At 29.4% G+C, this 6,286-nt stretch overlaps 1 long non-coding RNA gene across 1 annotated transcript; it reads right to left on the bottom strand.

Annotated features, from left to right (window-relative positions):
- Positions 1–287: 287 nt before the first annotated feature.
- On the bottom strand, positions 288–4,527 carry LOC108747005. Its single transcript, XR_001939206.1, has 3 exons — positions 4,433–4,527; positions 4,239–4,328; positions 288–367 (listed from the first exon to the last, which is right to left on the bottom strand). It is a non-coding gene; the product is annotated as an uncharacterized LOC108747005 (long non-coding RNA).
- Between the last annotated feature and the right edge of the window lie 1,759 nt (positions 4,528–6,286).

Below are 6,286 nucleotides of genomic sequence, written 5' to 3'. Positions count from 1 at the left end.
CGAATATTGTGGGCTAGGCGTCAAATCCTGAAAATCGATACCACTATCAACCGCGGTTATTAAATTCTGTACATTATAATAATGGAGTTTAAAAAAGCAGATTAAAACACAGATTTATTAAAAATAAAATTTTGCATTTATAAAACTTATAATAATACCTATGATATACAAATAAATAAATAGAATAAAAAGATATATTTGTAAAATACATATTTATTTTCATGAACGCATTTGTTATTTATTTGGGTAAATATTACAAATGTATATTATTTTACATGTATCTCCCCTTGGAAAATTAAAATAGATTAAACATTTATTATTATTAGTCGTCTAAAGATTGATCTAAACGGGCTCAGTTTCTTGAAATCTGTAAATGAAAATTACAAGACCATTGATATAAGTGATTTTTTTACTTATCATTAAAACTATAATAATTATTCACACAGCATTCACTACATTGCAGAGAAATAAAGAATGAGATAAAAAATAATTTATTCCAGATTCAGCATCTATCAAAATAAGAATAAAAATATAGAAAACATATATTACAATTTAAATTCCGAGATCAACATCATAATAAAACATATATTCTTTCCGCAGATAATAAGTTCTGTATAATAAAGAATACTCTTTTTATAAAAAAAACTTGATTTGATCTAATTCTCTCTGATACTCTTTCTTCTCATTCAAATCAATTTTTAATATGATTTTTCTTTTTTATGATTTTATGACTAAGATGTTTAATCTCGCAATTTAAAACGCACAAATTATAAATTATAAACAACCACAATTAAAAAGCGTTAAATAAAGACTTGTTATTGCAACAAGTATATTTCAGAGAATATTGCATGCATCCTACAGAGGTATATGGCGTGCGTTAAGTCTTACAAGGATACATTTACGGGTAAAGTATTAGGTGACGATTATCCGAGTATTCCTTTCAGTTTTAAGGTTTCTGGCTAAGATCTTTTTATACAGGCGACTCACAACTGTCAAACCGCAAGATTGATATGAGAACACCAGTTTCCGCTATTGCTAAAATGCAGCCCTAAAATATCATAAGACGTGCGTGCACGTGTACGAAAACCGCAAAGTCAAAATAAACTACATGTATTAACTTCTTTCATGTGGAGCATCGATTGGCTTTACATATGATATTCTGCAAGACGAGAACTGTCTGTCCAAGCGATAGAGACTAAATAAGGAAAATGACAATTGTTGGAATATCAAAACGCTAATTACTTTAATAAATAATTACAATTTAGATTTTATAAAAATATTTCATCTAGAAAATTAAAAATTCTAAATAAGATGATGTAGTTATATAATTAATCCTCGTCAGAGAACATCTCTTTTGAGATATCATTTAATTCTAAAAAAAGATTTCAAGATTATATAACAATAAGTGAATTTAAATACACAGCTGGCATAGATAAATTCGCAAAGCCAAGTTAGTAGACAGAAAATCATACAATGTAAATTTATAACAAATATTTTATCAAATTTTTGTAATGCTGTCAAATCTTCAACTGAACAAAAAAAAATAGATACATGATTCAATAAAATATATGAATGCGGGTATTGTTAGTGACTGTTTTAGAAATTCCTTACTTAACGGATAACGAAGAACGGAACCATTCGCAAGTCAATCCAATTGGACAGACTCAAAAGCGAACAGCGACAGGCAAATACGAGCGATCGGTTATCGAAGCGATTAAATGTATATATCGTGTCTGTCTCTCCGGCCATGCAAATATGCGCAGGTAAACTCGGAAGCCACGCTTTCCAACAAGGAAACACCAACCACGTCAACGTGGCCTGCGTGGTGAGCGTTCGTATGCACAACCGGCACCGTCCTACTCTCGTGGGAAATGCTGTCGATTATATTTGCGCCATAGCGAGCGCTATGAACGCACAAGATACGCCGGAGTTCCCGGACGAACGGAAATGGTAGGTCCATCGTCCTCCTGCCGAACCTGCTGTTTGCGCCGGCACTCTAATTAATTATCCGCTGTCTCCGATAATGTAACACGAAGCGCGAGGTGCGCTCCGGCACTACGAATATCCGAGATTACGTTTCGACTAGCGCGAGCGGAAAATTTTACACTCACATAACGAATAAGTAACCTCTGTAACGAGGGAAATTTTCCGCGATCCTGTATTTCCAAATAAAAATTTCCATTTTTTAAATTATTTCAGAGCTAAATACGTTAGTCATTTGCAGTTAAAGTACAAGAAATTTATCTGAGAAGTACTGATTAATAAACAATATTAATATATAAATTGTTCATCACTCGTAAAATTGTCAAATTTTTTTATTGAATATAAATATTGTAGATTCAATGTTTCAAGTAAAAAGTTTAAAGTATTATTTTAAAAATACTTAATATTAAAAAATAGAATTTTATAAATAATGTAAAAAATTAATTAAGGTACAATACATATATAGATTCGTGAAAACATATTTTTCTATTAACATAGTAAATTTATTAGATTCGCCAATATATATTTAATCATAGAAATAAAAAATTTGCGAAATATGTAATAATTTTTATCTCGAAAAAATAATCTTTCGGTATAGTTTCATTAATTATAAATTTGTTGAACAACTTACTATTGAAGTCATTCACATTTGGATTCACTTATCTTATAATAACAAAGTGAATATGTATTTTAATTTAAACAAAGCAAGTGTTAAGCGTTTTAAAACAAGATTTATTATTATCAAAAATCGATAGAGATCACAAAATCAAAAGAGAATAAAACTCGGTAACTTCTCATTGTTTTTACTTTCCAATGGCAAACGGAACGTACGAATGGAACATATGAAAGTTACATATTTGCGCTCACCCACCGGATGGACAAATATTCGTCGAGTACCATACTACTCGATAACACGGGGAGCTAATAAAAGAAGTCGCGCTGTTCCATTATCAAAGCTAAGAGCTCGTAGCTAACCGCTTGTATGTAAATGGACATGAGACTTTGCAAAGTCCTTCTTCTCCATTCTTACGATAGCGACAAATCAACAAATTAAAAGTTATTTATTAATGTTAATGATTATTTACTAACAATTTCATTATTTCTAATATTTTTTATTTTAAATAATATATTTTTTCATGTAAAATCAAAATTTTTACTTATTTTGATTTAACAAAAAAATTTGTAAGAATAGAATTATATTCTTTAATTGATTATTCACAATTACATCATAATATGTAAACCTCAAATCAATTTATAATTAAGCAAAGTGACTTTAAGCTAATGATTAAAAACTAATGATACATACTCGGCAGTTTACTCGAGTATAACTGAAGAACTTTGGAATGAAGTGGAATAAATGTAGATCTGAAGTATGCACTTGATAATGTAGAAGGCTAATAGAAGAAGTCACGCAGTGCTATTGTTAGTGGACAATACTGCAGATGGTTAAAACGATTTTCATCGCCCTATGCTCGCTATTCAGTGCCAGTACGCAAAACCACTTAACGTTTCTTTGTACGCCGACTGATATCAGTATGAATTAGTTGATGGCAAATCAAAGTGTTTTATCACAAGAATATCGACCAGTAGTATTTCGTTTCCAGCATATATTTCGTTATATGCTGATAATATTTAATTATATATTGAAAATGTACTCCATATCAGAAAGTAAGTGTATGAATCCTTTATTTTAAATGATAAAATATTCCATAGATCCATTGCCAGCAAAATAGAGAATTTAAATAATGCAATAAGACTTCCAAGTATTTTATAAAATGTATGACAGCTTTCAGTAAAAGCAAAAAAAGTTTTACTCACTCTAAAATGCCAGAAATATTTTTTTATAAAGCTTTTTGAAAATATAAAAATCTTAATAGCAATATTTTTTAAATATATAAGCTATCTCTCTTAATTTTTATACTATTTCTTGATTTATATTGCACAAAAAATGTTTTAAAGAAATAATATATAGTGCTAAGCAACATGCATAAAAGTTATAAATCATGCAAAAAGTATTTAACCTTAATATCAAAAGAAATTTTCTATATCTACTAATTCTACATATTTTATAAGAATCTTAATATCAATGAAATGCTTTTAATAAAAAAATATTTAAAGTCAATTTTTTAAATTAAAATTAAATGCATTTTTTATTTTATTTTTCAAATAAGTTATTGATATTAATAATGGATAAGCACAAGATGTATTTACTTTTGATAAAAATAAGATTAAAATTAAGAATTTTTAATGTTTACCTTCATTACAAATTTGAGATCCTTTCCAAAATGACATCAAAGCAATTCGCAGTGGAGATTCTATTTGAGTTGCTTCATGTGCTCCAATATCTGTAACAATACAAATTATAAGAAATAATATGAATGTATTAGTAAAATATATATCTAATAAATAAAAAGGAAATACATATCTAAAATAAAATGTAAAAACTCACACAAATTGTATATCTCCTATTACAATGTACATAACTATAATAATACTTCATTATATAACTTTTAACATCATTGTCCCAGATTACTTTTAAATATTAATAAGAGATTCTCTTTTCATTATTCTGCAACAGAAATAAACAAAAATTTGATAAAAATAAATCCTTTCTATAATAAAGTAATATAAAATAATAGAATATTAATTTACATGGAATATATATTATATAGATAAAATACATGATTTTCATCCATCTTTTCCTTTTGATTGTTGACAATTAACACTAAAATTATATAACTAAGCTTTCTTTTAGGCTCTTGAAATTTTTAACGTAAGAATTTGTATATTAAAAAATTTCCATCTTTATATATTGGAAATCAGGTTCTTCAATTTTTTTGGATTCCTTGAATTCATAATTTGTAAGAAAACCAAAGATGTCATCATGTTTCCGAAGATTTCAATCTGCAACAATTTTCGAAATTCATATTCATCAATCGAAAAAATTTTTTTCATTTTATAATAATCAAAGGATTCTAATACAATTTAATAAGGCAAAACTTTCTTATATTTTTTTATATAATTATATTTTTATAATTACACATTCCATTTATCTACACATATAAAGTACTTTGCATAGTTATGCCAAGTTTTTTTATTATTTAACAATCTAAATGAATAGTATAATAACGATATATTGTATTATCTTAACTAAATCTTATTCCCGATATAAATTTCTCACATATAAAATACGTTATTTAAAAATCTTTGTCAAATTCGCAATCAAAGATGTTTAACACAAATTTCATCTACAAATTGTATACAAGTATTCATTATTTAGTAGTTCCACGATTCAACGACTTACATGAATAATCGACACTATAAACACATATAACTTGTGAATTCGGCAGTTAAAGCATGTCTTGTGTAACAATTACGCTGAATTACACGAAATTTGTACATTCAATTACATGTCAAACGTACCAAACGATGTTAAAAACGCCGCACGAACGTTCCCATGACGTCACGCCATTTGCAAATGGCGATCGAGTCATGTGACCACGATCTGCCTATACGGAAGCACCAAGACGATTCCATAGATTTTGAACGCAACAGTCGATGAGACGCTGTTAGAGGCCTTCTGCGCCGAATATAACGATTAATCATGAATATATGTATGACCACGATTACACCAGACAATGATGAACGTTTTCGTAATATAATCAAGTAAAATGGCGGGTGCTTGTTCGCAAGCGTGCAAACGATCATCCGAACGGTTCGAAATATTTGCGATATTTGCGTTCATCAGCAGATTGCGGGCAACGCTTGCATCGCGATAAACGTTTGACACGGCACGGAATACGTTCGTAATCATTTCTGATGCGCGAGATTCGCTCTTGAACGATAACGAACGTGAAAAACACGGAGCAACACAAACACGACTCCTCCATTCGTCGCGACGCGGCCATGACTGAGTGGCGCGAATCCACCGAGCTGCGACGTTTGTGATTGGTGGACGTCCGAATGACGAACCAATTACGTTGCGACAATTAAATCTAGTCACTTTCGTTTCGCGCCTTTTTGTGTTTCGCGCCTTTTTAAATTACGCCTTTTTGAGTTATGGAAGATGAAATTTCAATGAATTTTCGAAAGCAGAAAGGAGGTAAGGGAAATAAAAGTAGAAAATGCAACGAATATTACAGCGAAAGTTATTATTTAATATAGAAATTAAATTCGAGATGTTTCTTAGCGATTGCTGAAATATCGAATATTCGAAATGCTAATTCACAAACTATGATCGACACGCAATAGTTGTAGCTTTCAACGTGAAAGGAAATATTTTTATAAATAAACAGACATCTAA

The sequence above is a fragment of the Trachymyrmex septentrionalis genome, unplaced genomic scaffold (genome assembly GCF_001594115.1).
Source record: "Trachymyrmex septentrionalis isolate Tsep2-gDNA-1 unplaced genomic scaffold, Tsep1.0 scaffold19, whole genome shotgun sequence".
NCBI lineage: Eukaryota > Metazoa > Arthropoda > Insecta > Hymenoptera > Formicidae > Trachymyrmex > Trachymyrmex septentrionalis.
Note: the sequence above shows the minus strand (reverse complement) of the source record. Positions and strands in the feature narration are given on the sequence as shown.